The sequence below is a fragment of the Coregonus clupeaformis genome, chromosome 30 (genome assembly GCF_020615455.1).
Source record: "Coregonus clupeaformis isolate EN_2021a chromosome 30, ASM2061545v1, whole genome shotgun sequence".
Lineage (NCBI taxonomy): Eukaryota > Metazoa > Chordata > Actinopteri > Salmoniformes > Salmonidae > Coregonus > Coregonus clupeaformis.
Genome location: NC_059221.1, coordinates 13,391,611 through 13,404,040, shown reverse-complemented (window position 1 = coordinate 13,404,040; position 12,430 = coordinate 13,391,611).

The window sequence follows — 12,430 nt, the reverse complement described above, 5'->3', positions numbered from 1 at the left end:
TTAAAGAGCTTCTAATGGGCTCTGGTGCTGTCCTGTTTACCCTGGCCCCCCTCCTCACGCCCACTGCTTTGTGGAAGTTGCCCGGCTTTGAGGCTCCCACAATGGGGCGAGCGGAGGGACAGATGGGGGTCTCTTTGGAAGAGCCAGGGCACAGAAACAAGGCAAGGTAGGAGGGCCCGGAGCAGAGAGAGCATCTGAGAGAGAAGAGAGAGCTGACGTCTAGCATCACGCACTGCTGCCATCAGAGGCATGGCGGGAGAGAAAGAGAGATGGAGAGATGGAGGTGAAGGAGTAAAAGGAGGATAGAGACAAAGGACGTTTTTCTCTCCTTTCAGATATTATGCAAGGAGTCACGTAGCGCAGGCCGAGCCGAGTGTTTCTTTGGTCTGCTTGTGTCAGCTTTGCGAAGGGAGTCCTGTCCAGTCCTGTCCGGACCAGAGATGTCATGGGGGTCATGGAACTGTTCTCCAGGGTCAAGACCACTGTGTCCTTTGACCTTTGTTGTTACATTCCCTGTTGATTCTCTGGCCAATCAATGTTGGTCGCTGATAAATATTCTAAAAGGCTGGGTGAGCTTCCTTGAGGCCCTTTGCTCCACTTTAGTAGGTGCTAAAATGAATAAGTAAAGTTAGTTTGAGAGAGAGAACATGCAATGGGTGAGTTAAGTTATACTCTGAACATAAGTGATTCATTTGTAGTGTTTTGTAAGTGAAACCAGAGCTGTTTGGGAGCAGTGCAACAGGGGACCTGTAGTGATGGATGAAGAAGGAGGAATGGAGGAGGAGATGTAGGGTGGAGGAGAGGTATTGAGAAAGGGGTGGAGGAGGAGAGGAGATGCAGGGGAGAGCAGAGGGAGGGACTAGGCACAGGAGTAACAGATGGGGTCTAATTTGGAGCTCAGTTCACGTTATAAACTTTCTGTTGGGAACATCTGTCCATCTGTCCATTTGCCACCCACTTTCACAACACTGTTTACATATAGGAGAACACTAGTTAGTTTGTTTAGTAGAGACTCCTCAATTAGAGAGGAAGTAGTAACTTTAAAACTCAGTTGTAAAGACAAGAGATCATATAATAACTGAATCAACTGTTGTGGAAACCCACTGGGCACACCACTTCATTTCAACATGGATAATTGGGTCATTTTTGGCTGAGACAATGGTTGATTCATGAGATTACAACCTTTATTCACCCACTCAAAAAGTCAGCCAAAAGTTAGTTGAATTTACAATGTGTTATCACTATGCCTTCAACCATCTAAAAGTACAACCAAAGTTCAAATGGGAATACAATGTCAGGTATTGTGTGCTTCATCTAATAGCAGAACCAAATGACTTGGATTGCAGTTGAGATTACATTAAAAGTACATGGTGCAAGTGATCAATGCCGCTCGATTGTGAAGATCTCCACAGACCTGCGACGAACTATGCATGCTATCTTGAACATGCAAACTTTATTTGATGACATAAGAAGACATTTATAGTTACAGTAAAATTAGAATTTGGCCATGGATGTGTTACTAATTTTAAGGTTAAACGATACATTAGTTTTGTTAGATAGTCTTAACTTTAGGCTATTTACGGTATTTCAAAATTGATATTGAATTGTGTTTGGTTGTCAACGCAACCAAATATCAACATTTGGAGGCGATTTATCTTCTGCTTGGATAGTTCCATCTGTGCCACTGACTTAGTCTTGCTTTAATTCCAGTTTTTAATTCCAGTTTTCCTTCCACAAATGAATAATTCATATGGTGGATTCACCTCTCCATCTCAACCAAAAATCTAAGTTAAATAATAGGACTACATCAAATCAAACTTTAATTGCACTTTAAATAAAGTTTAATTTGATTTAGTCCTATTCTTAAAACCTTGATTTTTGGTTGAGATAGAGACGTGAATCCAACATATCAATTATTAATTTGTAGACAAACTGGAATTAAAGCCAGACTCAGTGACACAGATGGAACTATCCAAGTAGAAGATACAGTACATCTCCTTCAAATGTGGATATTTGATTGCGTTGACAACCAAACACAATTCAATATCACTAAATATCTTTACATTTGAAATCAACCAGCTTGAAACCCTATACCTATTTTATTGTCTATTTTTAGTTGTATTCTGGATTGAATTGAAAGAATAGCTGTTAATTACTTTTTAAATGCTATATAGCCCTAAATAGCATCATTGATGAAATATGAATGATAAAGTATGGTCACATTTAATTTGCTCTGTTAAACCTACCCTTTGGAATGACTGATGGCAAAAGTGAATCTATTTCGTTTTTAAGTGGAGGTCTCTCAACAATCATTCTCACAACAGCAGATTGGTAATAGTCAGTGACAAATATCATAGCTAAGCAGGATTGGGCTTGGTTAAAACCCTGAATAGGAGACCAAAGGGTAGCTGGAGATACAGTGGCTTGCAAAATTATTCACCCCCCTTGGCATTTTTCCTATTTTGTTGCCTTACAACCTGGAATTAAAATTGATTTTTGGGGGGTTTTCATCATTTGATTTACACAACATGTCTACCACTTTGAAGATGCAAAATATGTTTTATTGGGAAACAAACAAGAAATAAGACCAAAAAAAACCAGAAAACTTGAGCGTGCATAACTATTCACCCCCCCAGACTTGCTTATTTTTTTCTTTAAGCAATGGCTTTTTTCTGGCCACTCTTCCGTAAAGCCTAGCTCTGTGGAGTGTACTGCTTAAAGTGGTCCTATGGACAGATATTCCAATCTCTCTGCAGCTCCTTCAGGGTTATCTTTGGTCTCTTTGTTGCCTCTCTGATTAATGCCCTCTTTGCCTGGTCCGTGAGTTTTGGTGGGCGGCCCTCTCTTGTCAGGTTTGTTGTGGTGCCATATTCTTTCCATTTTTTTATCATGGATTTAATGGTGCTCCGTGGGATGTTCAAAGTTTCGGATATTATCTCCACAACGTTGTCCATGACCTGTTTGGAAAGCTCCTTGGTCTTCATGGTGCCGCTTGTTTGGTGGTACCCCTTGCTTAGTGGTGTTGCAGACTCTGGAGCCTTTCAGAACAGGTGTATAGATACTGAGATCATGTGACAGATCATGTGACACTTAGATTGCGCACAAATTGACTAGATTTAACTAATTATGTGACTTCTGAAGGTAATTGATTGCACCAGATCTTATTTAGGGGCTTCATAGCAAAGGGGGTGAATACATATGCACGCACCACTTTATCGTTATTTATTTTTTACAATTCTTTGAAACAAGTTATTTTTTTAATTTCACTTCACCAATTTGGACTATTTTGTGTATATCCATTACATGAAATCCAAATAAAAATCAATTTAAATGACAGGTTGTAATGCAACAAGATATGAAAAACGCCAAGGGGGATGAATGCTTTTGCAAGGCATACATTCTCCAGTAGGAGGTACTGTCCAGCCTATAGTTTTTTTCTGATAGTGGATATAATGTTGAAGATCTGACATTATTTTAAAGGTACAAATTCAACATATTTTGTACAAGGTTTGTCTATGTTGAAATGGTTACCATGATGACATAATCCTGTGGTTGAAATGTAATCCTCAAAACAACAGTTTTGAGGATTGATGACTTTTTTCAAATCCAATGTATTTTCCATGTATGAGTCCACGTTACAATATAATGACAAATTACGTTGAAACAATGTTGATTCAACCTGTTTGTGCCCAGTGCTTTGCTCTTCATATTTTTTTAAAGTCATTTATTTACTTTTTTATTATTTTTAGTCATTTAGCAGATGCTCTTATCCAGAGCGACTTACAGGAAAAATTAGGGTTAAGTGCCTTGCTCAAGGGCACATCGACAGATTTTTCACCTAGTCGGCTCGGGGATTAGAACCAGCAACCTTTCGGTTACTGGCACAACGCTCTTAACCACTAAGCTATCTGCCGCCCACTACGAAGTTGCATGAAAGGATTTATGCTTATTAGAATTTGTTCTGAATATAGCTAAATGATTGGTAATACACACAAATAACCTCTCCCGGTTACAGTGGAATTGATGTGAATTTTCGGAGATAAGCTCACATCTGTTAAACAGACCACAACAGTCATAGTCTCTCGCCTTTTTCTGAACCACACAATTAATAACTGGATTGGCATCATAATTGAAGGTTTAAGCCCTGATTAAGTCAACATTAGCCATAACTGTAAATTATATATGATCTCTATGATCTATGCCAGGGGTACTCAACTCTTACCCTATGAGGTCCAGAGCCTGCTGGTGTTCTGTCCTACCTGATAATTAATTGCGCACACCTGGTGTCCCAGGTCTAAATCAGTGGAACTGGCTTCGAGGTCCAGAGTTGAGTTCGAGGGATCTATGCATTTATTCAAATTCCTAACTCCTCTCACCTATTAAATAGGGGTCATAAGTACTGGTTGAGCAATACTGACATCTAGTGGTATGGACAGGTAACTGTGGTGAGTGCCATGGCTCAAATGAACAACCAGAGCCATGCCCTAAAATAGTGTGTGAGAGGTCATACAAAAGGTTTTGCTGTGACTCTTATGTGGATGATGTAAAAAATATTTGTTGGTCTGATGTGATTAATAAGGAGCATCCAGACGCTGCACTTGATGAATTTATGAAATTGCTTCTTCCAATTATTGATAAACATGCAGCTATCAATAAATGGACTGTTACAACTGTTAAGGCTCCATTGATTGATGAGGAATTTAAAAACGGTATGGGGCGAAAGGTATGGTATGAACGAGATGGGGGGAAAGGAGTGGCTAATAAGTCTGGCTGCACATCTGACTGGCTGACTTACTGCAAATTGAGAAATTATGTGACTAAACTCAACAAAAAGAATAAAAAAATGTATTATTTATGAAGCCAAGATCAATTATATAAAGAATGGTAGAAAAAAACTTTGGAGTAATTTAAATGAAATTATGGGCAGAAAGACAAATTCAACTCCATCTTTCATCGAATCAAATGGCTTATTCATCAAAAAACCATTTGACATTGCCAATTATTTTAATGATTACTTCATTGGCAATGTGAGCAAACTTAGGCAGGAAATGCCAACAACGAACAGTGAGCCATGGTATTCATGCATATAAAAACTAATAATGAAAGAAAAGCATTGTAAGTTAGAATTTTGTAAAGTTAGTGTGGGAGAGTTGGAAAAATGATTGTTAACAATCAGTAATGGAATAGATGGAAAGCTACTGAGGATGGTAGCTGACTATTTTCCACTCCTATCTGTCATATCTTTAATCTCAGTCTACAGGAAAGTGTTTGACCTCAGGCCTGGAGGGAAGCCAAAGTCATCCTGCTACCCAAGAGTGGTAAAACAGCCTTTACTGGTTCTAACAGCAGACCTATCAGCTTGCTGCCAGCTCTTAGCAAACTGTTGGGAAAAAATGTGTTTGACCAAATACAATGCTATTTCTCTGTAAATAAATTAACAATAGACTTTCAGCATGCTTATAAAGAAGGGCACTCAACATGTACTGCGCTGACACAAGTGACTGATGATTGGTTGAAAGATAATAAGAAGAGTGTGGGAGCTGTACTGTTAGATTTCAGTGCAGCCTTTGATATTATTGACCATAACCTGTTGTTGAGAAAACGTATGTGTTATGGCTTTTAAATCTCTGCCATATAGTGGATTCAGAGCTATCTATCGAATAGAACTCAGAGGGTTTTCTTTAATGGAAGCTCCTCTAATGTCAAACATGTAAAGTGTGGTGTACCACATGGCAGCTCTCTAGGCCCTCTACTCTTTTCTATTTTTAGCAATGACCTATCACTGGCATTAAAGAAAGCATGTGTGTCCATGTATGCTGATGATTCAACCATATACGTGTCAGCAACCACAGCTAATGAAGTCACTGACACCCTGAACAAAGAGTTGCAGTCAGTTTTGGAATGGGTGGCCAGTAATAAACTGGTCCTGAACGTCTCTAAAACTAAGGGCATTGTATTTGGTACAAATCATTCCCTAAGTTCTAGACCTCAGCTGAATCTGGTACTGAATGGATGGCTGTTGAGGAGACAAAATTACTTGGTGTTACCTTAGATTGTAAACTGTCATGGTCAAAACATATAGATTCAATGGTTGTAAAGATGGGGAGAGGTCTGTCCGTAATAAAGAGATGCTCTGCTTTTTTGACACCACACTCCACAAAGCAAGTCTTGCAGGCTCTAGTCTTATATTTCTTATTGTTCAGTCATATGTGCTGCAAAGAAAGACCTAGTTAAGCTGCAGCTGGCCCAGAACAAAATGGTATGTCTTGCTCTTCACTGTAATCAGAGGGCAAAGTCTCTGAATGTCCTTTAGTGGCCCAGCCAGAGCCCGGATTTCAACCCGATCTATCATCTCTGGAGAGACCTGAAAATAGCTGTGCAGTGACGCTCCCCATCCAACCTGACAGAGCTTGAGAGGATCTGCAGAGAAGAATGGGAGAAACTCCCCAAATACAGGTGTGCCAAGCTTGTAGCTTCATACCCAAGAAGACTCAAGGCTGTAGTTGCTGCCAAAGGTGCTTCAACAAGGTACTGAGTAAAAGGTCTGAATACTTATGTGATAATTAAGTTGTACAAAATTTATAAATTTGCAAACATTTTAAAAAACCTGTTTTTGGCTTTGTCATTATGGGGTATTGTGTGTAGATTGATGACAATTTAATAACATTTAGAATAAGGCTGTAATGTAAAAAAAAATGTGGAAGACGTCAAGGGGTCTGAATACTTTCCGAATGCACTGTATATCAGAATTCTACAAACATATACTTTTTTTTCTCAAATTACTTGAAATAAGAGACTTCAAAAGTTAAATGTTCAATTTATATATGAACACCTTGCTGCACACAAAATGATTACTTATTACCATATTCATGTTTGATAAATTATCTGCTTCTCGCATGGAATAATACCCAGCCACTGTCAGGATGAATAATCCACACAGGGTGAACTTCGACTTCCACTGCACACAATGCTTTTGAGAGCATCTAAATCTGGCACAAATCTATGTTTGGTTTGACACAATGCCTTTTCGCAGCTCCAGTATGCCTGTGTGTGTGTGTGTGTGTGTGTGTGTGTGTGTGTGTGTGTGTGTGTGTGTGTGTGTGTGTGTGTGTGTGTGTGTGTGTGTGTGTGTGTGTGTGTGTGTGAGTGTGTGAGTGTGTGAGTGAGAGAGAGAGACATCTCACAAATGTCAGTTTATATTCCAAACATATAACCCAATAATTTTTCATTTTTGAACTTCGTTACAGGTTTAGTCAAAACATCTGCAACCATGTCTGCCGTTGGACAATATTCAATACTTATTTTACCATCACTGAGTGCAGATCGAATAAAATGATATCTGATGTCGACATGTTTACATCTCTGACGACATACTGGGTTCTTTGACAGAGCAATTGCACCTTGGTTATCTTCAAAGATTGTTACTGGTGCGTATTGGCACTCACTATCCATCTCGCCCAATAACTGTACAAGGTACAAACTTTATTGTGTAGTAGCAGCCAGTGCCATGTACTCTGCTTCACATGTAGATAAAGCTACTGTTGGCTGCTTCTTAGATCTCAATGAAATAACAGGTCCACATTTAGTTAAACTAAAACAATACCCTGTTATGCTTCGTCTGTCACTTTGATCTGCTGCCCAATCAGCATCACTATATGCTACGAGGTTGAGTTTTTCCACCCCCTTTTTGTAACACATCTCCTGATTCATTGTCCCCTTCAAGTACCTCAACACATGTTTAGCTGTTATCCAGTGTTGCTCTTTTGGTTCTGATAGGTATTGTGACAGCTTGCTGACAATCCAACTGATATCCGGTCTTGTACATGTCATCACATATATCAAGCTGCCTATCACTTCACGATACCTTTTTGAATCAATAGGTTCACCATCACCATCAAAGTTTTGTTTTTGTTCACATGGTGTTGACCTTGTTTTATAGTCTGACATACCAAACCTTTCCAGTATCTTGGTTATGTACCTTGTTTGGTTCATCTTTATTTTCCCTTCACTTTGTGTAAAATCAATGCCTAGGAAATGTCTAAGCCTCCCAAGATCTTTCATCTTTAATTTTTCACTTAACATTTATTTTACACTTGTGAGTGAGTCACTATCACTAGCAGCGATAATTAGATCATCGACCCAAATTATCAAAATGATCCTTTCTGTTGCAGTTTGTTTGTTATAAACACAGTGATCAGCTGGGTTCTGTGTAAAACCATTTTCACTAAGGTGATCATGCAACATTTTGTTCCAGTTCCTTCCTGACTGTTTCAGGCCGTACAGTGACTTGTTCAGTTTGCAGACTAGTTGCTCACCTGTATCTGACCTGACTTCAAAACCCTCTGGTTGCTCCATGTACACTTCACAGTCAATAGGAGCATGTAGATATGCTGTTTTGACATCCATCTGATGTAACTCTAAGTCATACTGAGCTGCTAGCTGCATCAAACAGCGTACTGATGTCATATTTGCAGTTGGAGAAAAAGTCTCCTTATAGTCTATTCCTGCCACTTGACTATACACCTTTGCAACATATCTTGCCTTGTATGTCTCAGTCTCATCTGAATAGTTTTTGACCGCATAGACCCACCTGCCCCCCACTGCATTTTTACCCTCTGGCAGTGTGGTCAATGTGAATGTATTATTTTCCCTAAGGGAATCCATCTCATCCTTCATAGCAGTAGCCCAAATCTCTGATTTTGGTGAAATCATTGCTTCTTTGAAGGTTTGTGGTGCATTGCACATTAATCTGTAGCATTAGTCAACACTAGGTGGTATCTGGTCATCACACTTCACTTTACACTCATAGTCTTTGAAGTACTGGGGTTTCTTCTCGATTTGTACATCTTGTGTCTCTTCGGAATTTTGATCTGCCATCTTGGCTTTTGGCATGGGGGATTCAAATCTCTCCCCATGAAGATCATCACTCATTTCCAAATCTGTATGAGTTCGGCGTTCGACTACACCTTTTGTAACGAACTTGACTAATCTGTTTTTAAGAACTTTTCCAGTGTCTGGGTGGTAGACTAGGTATGCTGGACTATTTTTATCATACCCGACAAAAATACCCTTTTCACATCTTGAGTCCAACTTTTTCTTGTTCTGTCTGTATGCATAGCAAACAGATCCAAATTCTTTCATCTTTGAAAGATCAGGCTTTCTCCCAGTAAACATGTAGTGTGGAGTCTGTCCTACACGCTTATTGTAACACCTATTGCGAATTACTGCAGCAGCCATTACAGCATATGTCCACAAGTTCTTTGGTAGGTTGTTCTCAAGTAGCATGCATCTTGCCATTTCAAACAGTGTTCTCCAATTTCTCTCAGCGGTCCCATTTTGATGGGGTGAGTAAGGGGCTGAAGTTTCATGTCTTATGGCATTCTTACTGAGCAGTGACTGGAACTCTTTGGCTGTGAACTCTGTGCCATTCATTATCTGACCTGACACACTTTATTTTCCCATAAGGGGCCACATCAGCAATTAACTTCTCAGTAGCTTTTACAGTATCACTCTTTGCTTTTAGGAAATACACAAAAACTGACCCTGAATAATCATCCGTAAATGCTAGAGTATATCTGAACCCAACTTTCGCCTCTGGCTCAATAGGGCCAGCCAAATCAGTGTGCACAAGCTCAAGAGCCGCTTTTGCCTTTTCATCAGGCTCTCTGTTCCTGCTCTGAACAAATGTTCCCTGTGTGCAGATTTCACAGTTGAGGGTAGATTTGTCAATCTTACCTGTGATTTTCATTCCCTCTGTCACATTTTCTAACTTTGACACATCCTCAAAATTACAGTGGCCAAGAATTTTGTGCCATGTGTGAATGTCATAGCACCCATGACATCCATCATCATTTTCATCACTTACAGTGTTAAGATAGTAAAGTCTATCGTACTCCTCGATGTCAAAAGTGGTACCGTTCTTGTGGATGAGCTTGTTACACCCCTGTCGAAAGTTGACTGAAGCTCCGTTGGCTGTCGCTGCTTTAACAGAGAAAATGTCCTGTGGAAACGACGGCACGTACAGCGCCTTCGTCAGCGTTGTTTTCACCCGACGACCCGTGTTGTCTCTCAGGTAAACCTCCGCTGCACCTCTCCTCTTCGCGACACCATTCGTTCTTGTTCCGTCCGTCAGCCAGCTCCACGGAATGTTTTTCCGGTTTGAAAGTCTCGTCAAACTCCTTAAACTTCCCGATGTCCGTGACTATATGTGACGTTGCTCCCGTATCAACCATCAGCCCTTTCTGTTTCAGTCCACGAACCTGACAGTCACATATTCTGAATGCAAATGTGTGGCCTTCAGCATCTGTTGCTTGTTTCACATTGTCTCTTCTTTTTCGTCTGCAATTTGCGTCAGTATGAGTGGAGCTCTTGCAAAAACCACACCACTGTCTCCGTTCTCTGCGCTCTCCAGTAACGGTACATTCCCGGGCCTTGTGCCCTTTCTGGCCACAGTTGAAGCAGGTTATCTCGGTCCCTTTATCTCTTCCTCTTGGCCAGCTAACTTTAATGTTACTTGCCTTCATCACGTTGTCGTCAGTGGAAATGGCGCTAAACTTCTCGGTGCTTTCATAGCTCCTCAACTTGGTTTTGAACTTGCCAAAAGTTGTCTGCTCGTCACTCTGCGTTATGTGGATGGCAAACGGCTTAAATGATTCGGGCAAACTTTTCAGAATCATTGCAATCAACAGCCCGTCACTTAAAGTCTCTTCAGCATTCCTCAGTGCTGTAATAGCCGTCTCAGCACGAATGATATAGTCCGCAACACTTTCGTCAGCGGCTTTCTGAAGAGAAGTTAGCTCAGTGTAGAGGTTAATCACACGTGGCTTCCCTTTACCTGCATAATGTTCCCTCAATATCTTCAACGCTTTTCTCCCATCATCTGCTGGTTCTCTCATTATCAGGGAAATACTTGTATCATCCAAAACCTGTATCAATTCGGTGTAGGCTTCTTCATTTTTCTCTCCGTCTTCTTCAACTTCATCCACGCTCAATATGGCGGCCTTTAGCCCTAGCAAACGCAAGTGCCCCAAAAACTTCGTAGTTTTTTTCATCTCTGTCGAAACATAATCTATTCCATCTGCTTCCATGTTCCCTTCTGGGCCCATAACCTGTTGGTGCTGTCATCTTCAGGACAGGAATACCGGTTTACTTAACGGAGGAATAAACACACATGTTCATCGTTGGTGTTTTAACCAGAACGGGGGGAATGCCCCTTTCTTTATTTTCGCACATGCGCAGTTGTACATCTCTCATAGGGCATGACTGTACCAGTGTAAGAACACAATTTAATAACATATTAGTCTATATGTTAACAGAGAGAGCCACAGAAACAGAGCGAGAGAGCCACAGAAACAGAGAGAGAGAGAGAGAGAGACAGAAATGGAGAGAGAAAGAGAGAGACAGAAACAGAGAGAAATAACCACAAAAACAGAGAGAGAGAGAGCGACACAGAAACAGAGAGAGCCACAGAAACAGAGAGAGAGAGAGAGAGAGAGAGAGAGAGAGAGAGAGAGAGAGAGAGAGAGAGAGAGAGAGAGAGAGAGAAACAGAGAGAGAGAGCTACAAAAACAGAGAGAGAGAGAGAGACAGATACAGAGAGAGAGCCACAGAAACAGAGTGAGAGAGCCACCGAAACAGAGAGAGAGCCACAGAAACCGAGAGAGAGAGAGAATTCTTCATTCTTTTGGAATTGCTGAGTGTAATGTTTACTATTAATATGTATTGTTTATTTCACTTTTGTTTGCTATCTACTTCATTTGCTATGGCAATGTTAACATACGTTTCCCATGCCAATAAAGCCTTTAAATTGAAAATTGAATTGAATTGAGAGAGAGAGAAAGAGAGAGAGAGAGAGAGAATGAGATAGAGAGAGAGAGAGAGAGAGAGAGAGAGAGAGAGAGAGAGAGAGAGAGAGAGAGACAGAGAGAAACAGAGACAGACACACAGGTACAGAGAGAGACACACATAAACAGAGAGAGAGAGAGACACAGAAACACAGAGAGAGAGAGCGAAACACACAGAAACAGAGAGAGAGAGATACACAGAAAGAGAGAGAGAGAGATATACACAGAAACCGAGAGAGAGAGATACACAGAAACAGAGAGACAGAGATACACAGAAACAGAGCGAGAGCCACAGAAACAGAGGGAGAGGGAGAGAGAGAGAGAGAGAGAGAGAGAGAGAGAGAGAGAGAGAGAGAGAGAGAGAGAGAGAGAGAGAGAGAGAGAGAGAGAGAGAGAGAGAGACAGACAGCCAGACAGACAGACAGACAGACAGACAGACAGACAGACAGACAGACAGACAGACAGACAGACAGACAGACAGAAATAGAGAGAAATAGAGAGACACAGATACAGAGAGAGAGCCACAGAAACACACAGAGAGAGCGTACAGAAACAGAGAGAGAGCCACAGAAACAGAGAGAGAGAGA